Source organism: Geospiza fortis, unplaced genomic scaffold (genome assembly GCF_000277835.1).
Source record: "Geospiza fortis unplaced genomic scaffold, GeoFor_1.0 scaffold92, whole genome shotgun sequence".
NCBI classification, from domain to species: domain Eukaryota; kingdom Metazoa; phylum Chordata; class Aves; order Passeriformes; family Thraupidae; genus Geospiza; species Geospiza fortis.
This window is the reverse complement of record NW_005054389.1, coordinates 1645722-1662196: the sequence shown is the minus strand read 5'-3', so window position 1 is coordinate 1662196 and position 16475 is coordinate 1645722. Positions and strand designations below refer to the sequence as shown.

General features: G+C 40.1%; 1 protein-coding gene across 2 annotated transcripts in view; it reads right to left on the bottom strand.

The window, feature by feature from the left end:
• RHOBTB1 (Rho related BTB domain containing 1) overlaps positions 1-16462 on the bottom strand; it is a 47480-nt gene extending 31018 nt beyond the window's left edge. Inside the window, exons 1-2 of one of the 2 annotated variants that reach the window (XM_005425551.3) lie at positions 16393-16462; positions 12221-12316 (exon numbers count right to left, since the gene is read on the bottom strand). The gene's annotated coding sequence lies outside the window, so the exon portion shown is untranslated. Of the gene's footprint in view, positions 1-12220; positions 12317-16387 lie in introns of both variants that reach the window. The other variant, XM_031060729.1, reaches the window with a different exon arrangement.
• Between the last annotated feature and the right edge of the window lie 13 nt (positions 16463-16475).

Here is a 16475-nt window from a genome sequence, read left to right as displayed (position 1 = left end):
CCTGCGGCGCTGCCTGGGGCGGCGGCAGCCGTGACGTGCCAGCCCCCAGTCTATTTTTAGCGCGGCGATTGGATTTCATTCATGAAACCGTGGCCGCGCGTAAAGGGGCGGAGGATGGAGCCGCCCCCGCATCCCGCCCGGCGGAGCGACCCACGGCCCGCAGCGCGGATCACCGGGCGCATCCCGCCCCTGCCCCACAGCGCAGGCTTTCTGCCATGGCCTCTCACGGTAAAAGCTCGGACACGAAACAACTTGAAATCAAAGCAACACCCCCCACAGGCATCCGTCTTTATACGTATACACTGTAAATACTGTTAATACAGTCACAGTGCAAAGGTCCCGAAAGCCTCCTGAATGATGCCCTAAGTTGGGTATGTGATTTCTTACTTTAGGTGCTGCTGGTAGCTTTTGAAATCACTTCTCTCTAGTCTCACTAGTTTTTGAAGCTTTCATGTAAAATACACACATCACAATTAAACCACAACCTCCCTTTCTCTTACAGTGACAATCCAGACCCGGTGTTTTCAAACCAGTGAAAGCAGCTCCAGGCCCTGTGTGTTACAATCCACACCTGGCTCCCTGCTAAAACAGCAGTCTCTGGCTCTGTGTTTACCACTTGACATCAACAAAACTGTCACTAACCAGTAAGAGGCATGGGCACAACTGCACAGCTAAGGACAATTTTTGACATAGCTGTGACTATTCAAAAAGCAGTCACTATTCAAAAAATATTCTCTTACAGCAAGCTGGTCTCACACATTGCACAGTCTCTAGCATTAAGACAGTAATTTGTAGATAAACATTAAAATGTTGTTTAAAACTCCACTTACAAAAATAGTTATCTGTACCAGTAACAGGTTAACAGTATCCAAATGCATTTGGTTATAGTCAATTACTTACATTTTTCAAATACCCAGAAGCCAAACTTACATTAACCAGGTCAGACTGCAACAATTTTCAGTTGAGTACATCTATGTCAGGACAAATTACAGTTTGCAACTTCCTATCAAAGGAGGCTATTAGGGGCAGGAGAACAACGGGAATCATGGCAAATATTAAGTGTTATTTTTCTAGCTTTGCACAGTTTGGATGGACAAAAACAAATGCATCAGAAAGTAAAAGAACTCTCACTCAGACATCTACTTACAAGCAAAGAAATATCAAGTTGATCATGCAGGCAACAAAAAGTAAAAATAAAAGTAAACAGATTTAAAATGTGTAGTATGATTGCCTTCTGTTTTTTAAGTTTCAAGTTCTATGGGAATATTTCTTCTCCACCAATGAGAGCTAAACTTTTCATTCTGTGCAAGAACAACAACCCCATATATTCACTTGTACCTCAGATACACAGTTTTTAGGAAAAAAACAAACTTCATGTTCGTCCCACTCAATTCAGGAGGCTGGGCGAAGCAGTGTTAGGCAAAAGGTATTCCTTTTACTAAACTGTTTCAGTATGTCAATTTTTAATTCCTTATTTGCACCTTTTTTCTACAGTCTAAATTATCACTTTCTGGAGAAGAATCAGAGCTAGAACCCATGTCTCTATTAAAAATACCTAGACTATCACTGCTGCAAACAGTGAGTGTTAATGTGAGAACAGGTAAGTTAGCATCACATCAGAGAAAACTGACACAAAGCAACCAGACTTGCCATGATACTGACTCAAGAAGTGTTGGACTGCAATTCAAAAAAAATTCCAAAACAAGCCAATAAAAAACCCACAAACCTTTAGATCTGATTCCCAGCTCTTTACAGAGCTTTTCTACAAAAAAAAAAAAAAAAAAAGGGATGAGGACAGGAAGAAAGTGTTATTTTTAGTGCACAATAGTAAATTTAGCAAAATACAGCAATGACAAAGATTAGTCAGGTGGTTAAAATGGGAGAAAGAGAAAGAGGGCATTGCTTTTGATGGGGATAAAGAAAAGGTCTCAAGTTTCTCTCTTTTTTCCTGTTTCATCAAAGGGTGATAAAGGCTTCTGCTGCTGTGGAAATAGGTACATGCTACTATATAATTTCCATTTTAATGACCATCTACAGCAATTTTTACCATTCAGTGCTTTCCTACCACGAATGTAAAACTTCTTACATAATTCAGATTGCAGCTTTTCCAGTATAAAGTATAAAATAAAACTCCAGGACAATCAGAAATTCTCTGTTCTCTGATACATAATCCTGTATGGAAGCATATTTACATTTTCCCAAACTTTTAAAACAAACAGTTTCATTTTGACCACAAACTTGAGAGACACATTGAGAAGTGGTTGGAATGCATCTCTAATAGGGTGTGGAGCAACTGACAGTTTCTAGGCTTTGGTACAAGAAAGCACAGTAATAAACCACAAATATTCCCACTGACTTTGCATAAGCATTAAAAATACATGAATGGTAAAGTTTTACTCATTTGGATGTTCAAGTATTCCAGGTAGCCAGCTTGGATTTTTCATTTTCATTTGTTTGTTTTCAGGGAGGAATAACAGCTAGAGGGAAAGGGAGAAGGGAATAAGCTCTGTCTTTGCAAGCAATCCTAAAGGACATGGCATTGGACCATGGTAGCATTTAACTACAGTCTGCTTTTGCCAAGTCAATACAGCTTTCCAAAACATGTTTATGGGCTGCCAAGCGAGCTCTGTCACTGCAGCTCAGTTATGTGCTTTAAACACTACCTCACAACTGAGAGAATAACTGGATAAAAAAAAGACTAAAATAATAATTTAAAAATGCATTCACTCCCATGGAGAATTCTACTTAGAATTATCTTAGTTTGTGCTAAATTATAAAATGCATTTGAAAGCACAAATGTAAATCCACATCCCCATATGCTCCAATGTATTATTTTTTACTCTGGGGCTAAACTAACCTTTTGGTTTTGAGACTCTATTTCTCAGATGATTGAAAAACATCAGTGACAGCATCAGTTGTGCACAGACTGTGACTGAGTTTACAAATAACCTTTCTACTCCTGGATCCTGAGAGTCAGTTTAATTCCAGAGGCTACTCCAACATGCAGTGTTAGCAGAAGTCCTAAGGAACTTTCTACCAGCTCAGAAATGCTGAAGCTCAGTGCCCTCAGGCCCTTCCATCCTCTGCACTTCTGAGACACCAGAGAAAGGCTCAGGAGGAGACAGGTTGAAAAAATACCAGTCAAGGATAACAGGAAGTGCAGGAAGAAGGGACTACAAGCACTTGCTTTAGCTTCTTTGACAAACTCTTCTGGAAGGGGAGCCTACACTTCTCCCCACCCCATCATAATCTAAGTCTGCTGCATCTGCAGAGGATTGATAGCCTAAGCATGGTAACTCTGGGGTTTAGATTTTACATTTCTGTATATCAGCATTCTTAGAAAGTCTACATCCCAGACCCAAGGGCTATGTGGAAGCAAGAGGCTCTTCCCTGTATTAGACATCTCGGTACAGTCTGCTTTAAAAAAAAAATTAAAAATGTGGTGACCTGGCTCTTTGCTCCCTCTGAGGACCCACTCAAGCTTTTAATTCAGGACAATTGAGATTATTTCCCTTCTGCTTTAGGTTGCAACACCCAAGCACAAATGCAGTTTCCTATGACAAGCTACACCAACAACACTCAGCAGGGACAGTTCCACAACTGAGCTTGTTCACTGAAAGAGGGCACGTCTGACATTGCAGAGACCATCTGGGACTGTCCAAACCCAAAACTAAATAGTATAGGACATCCTAGAGTTTCTCTGTCTCCCCTACCCTTGAATGCAGGGGCCTTTCATATTAGAAGATTTTAGGAGCGTGTTAGGATTAAAAAAATGTTAGTGGAAATAATTAAAATGCAAAATTAAGTTAAACAAAGTAAGTTAAATTGTCTTGTATGGGTTCCACATAGCATATGGCAATCCCACAGGGACAGAAAGTGCTCTCTTCAGTCCATGAAATTTGCTTTCAACTATACAAGGAGAACATGAGTGAATGTTGTACAACCAAAATAAGGAAACGTGGTACTTCAGTTATGGACTTCACCATCCACCCATTGCATGTGGTATGTGTAGTCTCAGCCAGCTGGCAGCATGTGAATTAAAACATCAGAATTACCCAGCTCCTGTCATTGTAGTCTACTTTTCCCCCACAATTAGGCTTAGAGACTTCAATGATGTGGGTAGATCAAAATAATTTCTAACTACATTTGTAATGGTTTAGAATATATTTCATTAGATTTTATCCATAAAAAGTTCATAAAGAGAACAAATGGCTTGAATAAAACTATGTAAGAATATACTCTAAAAACATTGAAATAAACTTCAACTCATTTCCTGTCAATACAATTTTTGTATTAAAAGGTTTGCATTCAGGGCTGCAATGTACCCTTGCCAAATGCTCATGCATTCCTAATTAGCTTTCTTTTCAAAACTATTGCACATTGTACCCAGTCTGTTCTTCTCTTTGGTTTGCATTTGACGTAAGGTGTCTCTATTTAGTGACATCAACATCTGCTCTCAGCCAGCTATGCAAATTGATTAGGCCAGTTGCATCCCTTTTTCTACATTCCCACATTTGTTTTAATTCTCAGAGATGGAGACATGTAACACACACAATGATGCTTTCACTGTTTTCATTAGACACCAACATAGAGCACTATACATTTATTTGTTAGGGTTTTTTCAGCTCTTCATTGAATGCTAAATATAGTGCAAGACCATCATTGCTTAAGAAGCCCGCAGTGCACCAGATTTTTTTAGAGCATTCTGTGAATGATATATAGCACCAGTGGTTTGCCTTATGAATTATATTTCCCCATTCTTTTTCACAAGAAAAGGGATATAGAAGACTAAATATAGGCATGTATTTTGAACAGCCAGGTAAACAGGAAAGAAACCATCTACAGAAGGAAAATGCCAATACTTATAATTTGGAATAAAAATTAAATATCTACATTTTTTCAGAGGGTTGTATTTCCACAATGCTTAAGTTTTCAATCTAATTATGTGTAGGATATTGCCTTTCGCATTTCCCTGCTTCCATATTTAATCTTGTTAATTACAAGACCCTAATTTTCTGTGCCTCACTCCAAAACAGAGTATCAATTTAGGTGGGAGGAGTCCTCCAGAGGTCATCTAGTCCAACCTCCTCCTCAATGCACAGCTAACTTCAAAGCTTGATCTGGTTAAGGACAATCAGTCCACAATCTTCAATCCACGTGTTCCATTGTTTAGCCACTCACTATGCAAATGGCTTTTTTTACAACAGTGAGAAAATTTTTTCTTTACACCCTCCTTGCTGCTACTTGTGACTGCTGCCTTTTGTCCTTTTGTTGCTTGGAGAAGATCTGGTTTCCCCATGACCCTTTGTGACTACCTGAGGTAGTAATTAGATGCTCTCTTAACCTTCTCTTCTCCAGGCTAGATAAGCAGCTCGCTCAGTGTGTCTGTGGATATCTCATGGTTTCAGTTTCCCCACAGTATCAGCACCCCTTGGTTGCACTGTCTTCAGTTGTCAATCTCTCTTTGCAATGATGAAGCCCAAAGCTGAGCAGAGTTTCTCAGCAGCCGCCTCACAAGTGCCCAGCAGAGTGGAATAAGCCCTGCCCTCGCCCTCCTCGCTGCTCTCAGCTTCAGGCAGCCCTGGACATGGCTGTCCCTGCTGATGGAAAGGGACTCAGCTGAGCCAGGTATGTCCCAGCCTGTTCACCTGTGCTGTCACAGTCTCTCTGAGGGCCCCTTAAACTCTGATAAACTGCCTTTGCTGCCATCCTTCTCTTTCTACAGACTGCGGGGTCTGGTCTTAAAAGGGAGTAGATCCACTTGAACAGTTCCAATCTGCAAAGTTAGGTGTACCAGGATATAATTAAGCAAAACAAAATTTTGGCTTAATAAGAACAGCAAGAGAAACAGCTGAGCAGTTATATAAGAGTCTCCCAAGGGAAGAAGTGGCAGAGTTATGGCTCACCGCACTCCCAACCCAGAGAGGATGAGGCTGTTTTAAGAATTGGTTCTGTGGCAGATTTTGTATCACATGTGTAATCTCTTCTAATGGGAGCAATTTTGCAACAGCTTGTATTCACCATATTCCACACTTCTCGCTCCTCAGGACTACAACACGGATACAAAAGATTTCATCAATTTATAAAAACACATCAAAAAAAAAAACAAACCCCAAACCTAAATAGAAAAAACTGACTAGGAGGAGGATTTCTTCTTGACTGTGTCATTTTGCTGTTTGGCAAGGGAATGAATCTGGAAGTAATAGTGCTGGCATCTGCATAACTGTTCAGAGCTTCTTAAAATGTTTCTGCCATCTAATCAGATGTTAATGGAATGGAAAGAACTCCTTTGTGGAATGAAATAAGAGTCATAGCAAACAGTCAGCTGGGGAAGATTTTCTGTCCGTCTGTCTGACCTTGTGGCTAGCTGTCAGTCTCCATCTCTCCTCTATATAGATCAGTCAAAATTCACTTGTCTCTGAGAACTGAGTTTCCAAGAGACTTGAAACATCTTTATACTACAACTACAGAAGGTTTTCAATGACATACACAGTCTTTGCTTCTCACTCTTGATCTAAGCTATTGAGCTTTAAAAACCGTATATAAATGGATCAGCCCTTTTTATTCCAAGCATTATAAATGCTCTCTCTGCCTTTTGAGGATTGCATAAATCACCTACTAAAAGCCTAGTAGACTTATACACAGGAGGATACAAAATGTAGACTAAATTTTACAAGCTAAAATATTGGTCAAAGATTTGAGAAATTCCATAGGAGCAATACACAAATAGAGATAGATCTCTGCAACAATGTGCCACCCCTGCTTGGGATTCCTTCTGTTGGTGGTATAAAGAGATGATGAGGACAAGTCTTGAACACAGATTTCTAGTTACAGGAACTGGAAAACATGGGGTAGGGTGGGGGAAGAGAAACAAAGTGGATTTTGCAGCCTTTTTCACAGTTGCCAAAGCGTAGTGTTCCTGGTCTCTGAATCACTTCTTATATACAAGAATGGCAGCCACCAACCATACTCTGATCTTTATAGGCTGTCAAACCAACAGAGCAGGATTAAGTAGAAGAATCAAAGGCAGCTTAATCTCATCATCACTGATCTTAGAGAAACAGCCTTATTAGCTACAACTTACTCCTCTGTACCTCTGTCCCATAGTGAGCTAGACATGAAAGTAAGACCCAGTTACGGTTTTAAGAGCCTGATATAAATCCTTCTGAAAGGGTTGAGGAAAAGCTTCCAAGGACTCCTCTGGGCTTCAATTCAGGGAGTAATTCAAGAAGAAAAGGTCCACAGAATTAATTGCTACATGCCTGTCTTAGAAAGATGATAACTTAAAGAATCTGAAACAAAACAGAAATTAATGATGCACCTGTAACTTCACTATTTTTTCACTAGGTTGTTCAAAAGAGTGTGCTTATTTGGATTACAGTCTCCCCCCCAAGATTACAGTACAATTCTTCATTTATTTTGAACAGTGTGATTCTGTACAGTAGCTATACTGTGGGATTTTATTAATTCAAGACCAAAATACAAATTTTGTTATATTCTTTGTATTTTATACCTTGGAACCACTCATTTTTTGAAAGAGAAAGCTTTGCCAGGAAGGTAAGACCTTGTGCCTCTCACCACCACCTTACACCAGTTTACTGACATGATTTAGTCACACTAGCAAAGACTGCCTTGCAAAGCCTGTATTTTTACAACACAACAAATTCAGTGGGTGAAACTGGATGATATCAACACAAGGTTTCTACTTTCCAAACACCACTCATGTATTTTAGTGGTTTACTTCAATATGTCTAAACAAATCTAGTTCCATTTTTTTTTTTTTGTTTCCCCGATGAGTTAGGATCATAAACCATATGCAAAAAGAATATTACCAGGGTTGGTTCTGATGGATATCTTTCACTCCCTGAAACACTTCCTATAAATTCTAGCAAAACAGTGTAGCTGAAGGATAATGGTAATTGCAGAAGAATGCACACAAGTGATCCATACAAGAAAACACACACGAGTGATTCCAAGTCTAAGCAGCAGGCAATAAAGACAGTTTGCATGTTTCACCACAGGCTGCTTGATGAGACTTCCCTAATTATGTTTATTAGGAATAGTTTCCAAGAAGGATTTTGTTCTTTTAAATGCTACCATTCAAAAGCTATCAACCATGAAATCACATACTTCTTGCATATATTTGCAGTTTTCACAGAGGGTGTAGGACTACTTCCAGGATCTGCCTGAAAAGTATCACTGTTACACGTCTGAACTACAGATTAGGCACAAATCAGAGAACTTAAAGGAGTGTGTGTATACTGTGTAATTTGCAAGGTGCTTAGTAAAAGACATCACCTTCCAATTTACACTTAAAACTGCAGCATTTAAATATGTCAGGAACAGAATATACCTTTGTAAAATTAAAAACAAGCTAGAACCAGCAATAGCAGTGGTTTTGAAGCTATTCAGGCATTCAGGGAGCTTTAACAAAATCAAAAATATTCTAGTGCCTTGAAATTTCTCATCCACTCATTGCTTGAAAGTCATATTGCCAAAGCATCATGAATTCTACTAGAAGGGGTTTTTTTCTCTTTCAACAAAGTAGCAAGACATGTACCATTCTATTTTTAAACTTTTTTAAAGTCTTTTCTGAGTCAGGCAAGAGTTCTTTTCCTGGGTAACAGTAGAAGAGAAGAACTATAAAGGTATTAATCTTATTTACTCCCATACACATATCCATCCATCTCAAGTGTAAACTGTACCTGTTGCTCAGGAGAAATACTGGGACACCTGCCCATGCTGAGCACATCTAGGAGACCATGCAGAAGCAAATTCTACCACTGAGAAAGCAGCTGAAAACAAAAAGCAGCTAAAGCTCAGGTAGAGTTACCATACTATATTTTTGTTACTGCAAATCCTCATTTTGAGGGTGCTAGGCCCTTGCTTCCAGAGGTGTGAGAGAGGTAATTCCAGCTGGTAAGAGAATATTCTGATGTAACAGCACTGATTTTATATCCCAGCTTTGATTTCTTATGTTGGGTACCTTGATGCTTAAGCTCCCTGAATTAATGGACATTTCAGAACTGCATCATTTCTTTCTTCCTTTTCCACCTAACTGTAACAAATTGTTCCTGATTCTGCACAGGTGTTGTGAAAACCTGTCATTCTTCTTTATGTAAAGCACAGCAAATCCCATGAGAAAGTCAGAAATGTGGATTTCAACAGTACGATAAATAGTACTAGAGAACATAAATTTAATTACAAAGATCAAAAGCAACAAACAGCAACACTGCCCTTCCTCTCACACCTGAACCACCCACACAAGGCAGTCCTTGTTTCTAATCTCTAGTCACAAGCAGTCATAAGTCTGAGAAGAACTAGTTCAAGCAGATTTAAAATTTAAAATTTCCTCCGATAAATTTAATTCTGCTGAAGGTTACTGTTGCACACACCCCCCTCAGCTGGCTTTGCGCAGTCCAGAACTTTGTATTTACCATTCTGAATTGTCAGATACATTCAAGTGCCAGATTGCACTGTAGAGGCAGTAGCTATTTTATTCCACTGACTGTGAAGACACTAATCTCTGAGAGAGCAGTAGCTTCTTTACCCAGACAGCTAAATTTACTACTACTTGTCTCATAATACCTCAAGTGACACAGAAGCCCAAAAGCAAATAAGCTTTGACTGGGATATTAAGGAGTAAATAACACCTCTACAAAGACACACCTTCCAGAGAGGCAGCATTTTCTGATTCAAGCACATACCCATCCACAAGTTAGCTTTTTTCCAGACCTGCAGATATATTTGCTTTGAGAAGTAAGACCAAATCAGAGAAACAACAGGAACTGGTGTGGAAACAGCAAGTTTCTGAGAATATTCTTCTGTAATTTACCTAAATGAGCTATACATGTTACTCAGAAATTCATTTTAAAACAGCCTGGGAAGCAAGGCTTGACACTGGGAGCAGAGGTGAAAAGAGAAATTTGGATTCTTGGATGTGCCATTTCCCTCAATAGGTACTTTTTGATGGTGAGATCAGTCAATGCATATTAAATAATTCATAGCATCACTGTCCTGGTTTCAGCTGGACTAGAGTTAATTTTCCTCCTGGCTGCTGGTACAGAGCTGTGTTTTGGGCTCACTATGAGAACACTGATGACGCACGGGTGTTGTAGGTGTTGCTTGGTAGTGCTCACTCCAAACTGAGACATTTCAGTGCTCTGCCAGTGAGCAGGTACACCAGAAGCTGAGGGGAGGCAGGGCAGGACAGGTGACCCAAACTGCCCAAAGGGACATTCCATACCCTAAAAGGTCATGCCCAGTATATAAATTGGGGGAATCAACTGGGAGCTGCCAATTGCTGCTGGGCCTCAGCCAGCACATGTGCACCACTTGTTTTTCTGGGGTTTTATTTCTCTCTCTTTCTTTTCTCTCCCTTTTAATTCCAATGATTATCATATTTTATTTCAATTATTAAACAGTCCTTAGCCCACAGGTTTTATCTTTTTTCTGATTCTCTTCCCCTCTTATGCACTGGGGGTACATAAGCAAGCAACTACATGGTACTCAGCTTCTGGCTGGGGTTAAACCATGACAATCACAACGTGCATATGTGTAATACTGTATATTGGCTTTCAGGAACTGCATTACCTATAAAATTACTTCTATTTTTATTCACTAAGTATATGTTTGTCTTTGATGATGTCCTGAAAGGGGCTCATTAAATTACTAATGTAACTATTAAAGCTATTAAATTACCAATTTTGAGGGATCAATTCAAAGCACATTGAGATAAGCATAAATCCAAAGTAAACCAAGTGTCTCTTCACTTCATTGAGCCTCCTATGAGGCTCTGAATGCTAAAATGTCTTTCTCCTGACAAGATTAACCCCTTCATTGTATAATCCTCCTTGGCCAAAACAGTGGAAGTAGCTACTCCTAGGGCTCACAGAATGTTCTGCTTGGTAGTACATAATGATCGGGGGAGGAGAGATGCTTGGTTTGTGTTTACTTTTAGAGCCCAGGGGGGAGATTGCTCCCTAAGCTTCCTGACAAGATGTTTATTTTTATTCACATTGTCACTATGTTTTCCCATGAACAAATATTTATACTTCAGAGGAAATGTTTCAGTAACATGTTTCAGACAGGATAAGCAATGTTCACTTTCCTTCCTTTTATGATGAGAAAGCAATTTTGCTTACAAGAGGAAGTAAATAAATCAATTCCCCAGAGATGCCTGGGAAGGGGTAATTCTTGCAGGGAACCCATCTTGAAAATACTGGCAGCATGACATTAGGTCAGTGTTAGCTGACCTGTGGAGATTTCATTTGCAATTGCAAGAAATGAACACATCAGAGATTTATTGTTTCCTTTGTTTAGAGAAATAGACCATTCCTGTGCAATCCTGTCTTAATTAAAACATTCTCCCTTCTGACAAATTTTAGTAGCATTTTACGTCCCTATTTGCACTATTCTAATGTAAATTTAATACATATGGAAAGCTGTAAATCCATCTTTTGTCAATACTTCTGAACATATAACAGACTGAGAAAGCCAGTGGATGAAAATGACCTAATTTCATTGACTACTCTAAATTGTGAGTAGAGGGTTTGACTCTCTGATCTCAAAAGGTTCCTTACAATCTGAATTTTCCCACGATCCTAAATTAAGGACATGTATTTGGTTTGACTAACTTACATACTTACTGCAGGAATTGTGAAGATCTGGCTGTGATGCTTGACAAAAGCAATATAAATATACACCTGTAACTCAGGCTGGCAAAAGCCCCACTTTTCCCTAGGCCGCCTAGAGCAGGAACTGAGAAAGCTGCCTGGATGCATGGAAAAGTACCTACATGTTTGTGGTGCAAACTCTTCCTTCATCCCAGGATCTCACTCATTTCCTGCACCTGCAGTTAGTCTGTGTGAGTATTCACTCTTGAAAATCAGACTTTGCAGCTTCCGTTTCTTTGATGCTTGGAAAAAAGCCTGACATTGGGTCAAAAGCTACTCTGTGCAGAAGCTGCTCATTACCAACCCTGCAACACCAACATTTGTTTTTATCTGCTGGAATATCAGAACAATGCTGGCTAATCCTGTAAATCAAACTATTATATGTAGGACTTTTCAGTTAAGACTTTTGATACAAAGTTTGCCAAGACACAGATGTTATAACTCTAAAATACTTGACCAAAAGCTGCTGGTCAGAAGAGCAGTGGTGACAGGCAACACTAAGTAAAACAAGTCAGGCTTTTTTTTATTTCTCTGTCAATACTTACCTCACAGGAGAAAATGTTCACATCCATTTTTAGCAGCTTGATCAAAAGCAGAATTTTATTAAAAATACTTCATGTCTTTCTCTTAATGTGGCAGTCCTAAGGAGGAAAGAAGGAAAAAAAAAGAATAAACTTTACTATTTTCAACCTAAAATTACAACACATGCAACAACAACAACAACATCTGATTGGTCAACAAAACAGTCTTCTGAAGTTTCAAACAGGTAAACTGTGAATCTTCACTAAAACACTCTTTGTTCCAATGCAGTGAAGAAATCATGGGCAGCTTGATGAGCTTTTGGGTATAATTGGAGATTGACATAGCTCTGTCAAATGAAGCTTTTTTGTGAATAATTTCCTTATGGATTTAGATTAAAAAAAACCCAAACCACCTTAGGTGTCAGAAGCTAACACTGCTGTATCCCAGTTAACCAGCTCCTCTCTCTTAGGCAGCAGACTCTGAGGAGGGATTTTTTGGCTACCTTCAAGGTGACAAGACTCTAAAATATGAGCTGAGAGCCTGATGACACATGAACTGGGAATTCTGCTTCCCTCTTTTGGTGACAAATGAAATAAACTATAAAAGTCCTTCATTGGGTTTGGCAAATGCCTACTTTATTGTGGCTTGGTTCCCATCCAGGAGCAAGGTGGGGGTTTTCCAAGAACCAAACGTGGGAATTACATTGATTTCACCTCAGATGCTGCCCTAAAAGCAAAGCTCAGGGGCATAAGTAGGTTTCAGAGGTTCAGGCCAGCTTGAACAGCAGCAGTGAAATGCAGAGTCTTCAAATGAACAGAGCAGTGGCCCACTGGGCACTTCTCCCTTCTTATCAGGTTCACTTAAGAACTGAATTTAGGACTGAAGTTAATTTCTCACAGAAATTACAACCTTCTGTAGATACCCAGCACAACACAAGAGAGAGAGCAAACAGAAAAGGAAGTAACACTTTATTCCACCTTTGTGGAATAGACAAGCCACAAGAATTCACACTAGAGCTAGAGGCATGATGTTTATGTCCTCTAAGAGTCCTGCCCTTACCTTTGCTACTTATCAATAAGCATTTTAGTGGCAAAGACATATCAGTCTTCCTGAACTTCCATGTTTCATGCAGCTACTACTGTGGAGAATCTTCTCACCATCTTTTCTGCTGTGCTCACCCTTACTTCCTCCAAGGCAGGCCCACACAGCTCCCTTCATAAGTCCTACAAATAACAGCCTTAACCCACAATTAAACAGCTCCCCAAATTATCAATTAGTGACATTAGCATACTCAGGGCTCTAAAACTATTTAAATAGATACCTTATGTGATACTGTACCATTTGTAACCGTTTGTTTCTTGAGTATTGATGGCAAATTAGAAGTTACTTGCAGCTTCTTTCAGAACTTCAGCTTCTTTCTTTTCAAAAAAACCAAACTAAAAAAAGGGCATCTGGTTTATCTGATCATAAACCCACAGCTTTCTATGTTTTTACTGTACTGAGATCTCATTTGCTTCTAACAGACTTTCTCTGCTTCACCGTCATTAAAATCTACAGACATGACATCCAAGGATATATCAAGATCCTTCTTACTCTCAAACAGACATGTAAAGCCCTTTCACAAGTTCATTCACAATTCTTTTTCATCAATCATTAATCATTTACATTATTGTCCTATTAAAGGCAACATTAAGACTCTCCTGCTTTCTGAGATATTTTTAAATTGTTATTCTGTAAAGTGAGACCAGTTGTTTGAAGAATGTAAGCAGATAGAAATGTAGCTAAACCTGATTTTCATCATTACTAAAGCATAAGCCTAGAAGTTCCACTTCACAGATAAAAGTTTATGGCCTTCATCCCCCTGCCCCTCAGTCTTCCACTTTCTGGTTTTGAAGATAGCTGAGTTCTTAATTAGCATTGTTCTACCCTATTACAACTCCAAAATACAAACAGCTCTCATATCATGGTAGATGAGGCAGATCTCTCTCTGTGATGATGATCTGCACTCAGAGGAACAGAGCAGCTGAACCTTACATGCACCTTCCTTCCCAGAGTCTGGAGGAGCTCACAGCCCAGAAGAGAGCAGCCTTGCTGTGACCCTCACCCTGTGTGCCTACAGAGAAAGCATCAGCTCTGGCAGTGGCAGCGCACTGCCCTCTCTCTCCCATCTCTCTGCACCCAGGCAGGCAGTACCCAGGCTAGTGCTCACCCACAGCAACGAGCACACCATGTATGCAGGACATGCAGCAAGGTCACCGTGGGCTGAGGGAAACTAAAACCTGCTGGAGCACACAGTAATTCACTGAGGGATGTACTTGCATGGTGTAATTCTCCAAAGTGGGGGATTTCTTTGAAATAGGCAGGTGAGGAACAGGAACACCTGCTGCAGGTTGGCAAGTGAAACATTTGCAGGGCAAACCAGGCCCAGAAGGATCACAAGGGAGGCCAGGTGGAACACTGGGCTCTCTGGATGACTCCTTGTGGCAAACATTCATGTCTAATCTGGTTTAGAAGCCTCTTATGTGATGGACAAGACACTGCTCTTACACACAGACACTACAGAAAACTCAAGAAATCTCAGCCCATTATTTCCCTCAAATCCACCTCAGCTTCACCTTTGTGTTGTTCAGAAGCCTTAGCTGATCCAGTCTTCGCCCCACTCCTGTTTTGTTTGGCTTGTTGGGGATTTCTATCATTGTTACTATTATTACCAAACTAACAATATTGCAGAATTTTATCCTCTCAAGTTTTTTTCCCCAGCTTCCTTTAACTGGCCCATCACCTCTGTGCATTGGTTTCAGTTTCTGTAACACCACAAATTCACAGTACATCTGCCCCAAGTCTCTTCAACAAACCGTGAGGGATTACATGGAAGAAAAGTGCTTTTAAGCCTTATGTTTCTGACTTGCTTAATATGGTCTCACTTCAAACTTCAGCCTTTAAAAGTTCAAATACTGGGAGAAATTTAAGTAGAAGAAAGAGCAGAACCTTAGTTCACTGTTGTAATCTTCACTCTGACACACCTCACTTGCTCTACATTACATGGTTGAACAGACAGTAGAAATGTTACTTCCCATTGATACCGAAACCAACATTTCCTCTCAACATACATTCAAACCCTAAATGTTGTTGGATACACAGCAAATGCAAGTGTTTTGACCTTTCTATTTCAGTTTGGGTAAGTATGTTTTTTTCTGAGATCTCTAAGAGACACAGGAACTTTTTCCTGTATTGATTACACAGACAACAACATGATGAAGTGTGACACAAATATTTCCATTTAACTAAGTACAAATGACAACATTTGGCGTGAAGTTGACAATCAGGTTCTAAAAGAAGATGGGATATTACGCCTGCCACTAGCCCTATCTTAAGAGCACCCTCAACAACTCAGTTAAACAACTGCTAAATGAAAGTGCAAGTAACTCTAAAGCTTTGCTTTCCTATGCTCCCCAAATAGGGTAAAGGTTTTCCCTTTTATCATTCCTTTTTTCCAAGAGCTGCGGAAGACCTGGGCTAGGTATGGCCTTCTGCTTCTCCCCGGAGGTTCTCAACAACTGTAAGGAGGAGAAAGAGCTCTTGAATGTCATTCTCCTGCTAGCTCTTTTAGGCAGGCATGTCCTTCTTTATAACCAGGTCCTCTTGTATCCAGCTCTCTACATGCATTTGCACTCTGTACCAATTACAAATTTCATTCTTGTTATGCAGAGGACCATTAATAATTTAAGATTAAAAAGGAACCTAAGGGTAGGAATACTTCATTTTTGCTCACGAGATAGATGGTACGCTGCTAGTATGTCAACTCAAGTTATCTTTGGGCATGCTACGTTAATTCAGCAAATTGCTGTTCAAACAAAGTGCATGCAGAAAGTGCCTGGAGATTCTACACGAGAAGAAAGTTTCATTTCTACAGCAAATGTGCCAAACCCATACCCAGAAAGCGAAATACAAACAGAATTTAGTTTTGCCCATTTAGTTTTCACAAACAGGAGTTAGCCAAGATGAATTTTGTAAAGAAGCCCTCTGCAAGAACACGTAAAAGTCATGCCAGGTGTAGTGATAAATACCCAGCGCCCTGCCTGCACCGTGAGAAAACAGGGGATCAGCGAACACGTCTAACGGTATGGAACGGCTCAGGAGCGATGCAGCAGGACCGCCTGACACCCGAGCGAGCCGTCAGCATTTCTGACCTTACCGCGGAAGGGAACGGGACATCAGGGCGAGGCGGGCACGTGCGGAGTCCGTCCTGGAGCAAGAGCTGGGGGCTGCTCCTGTCAG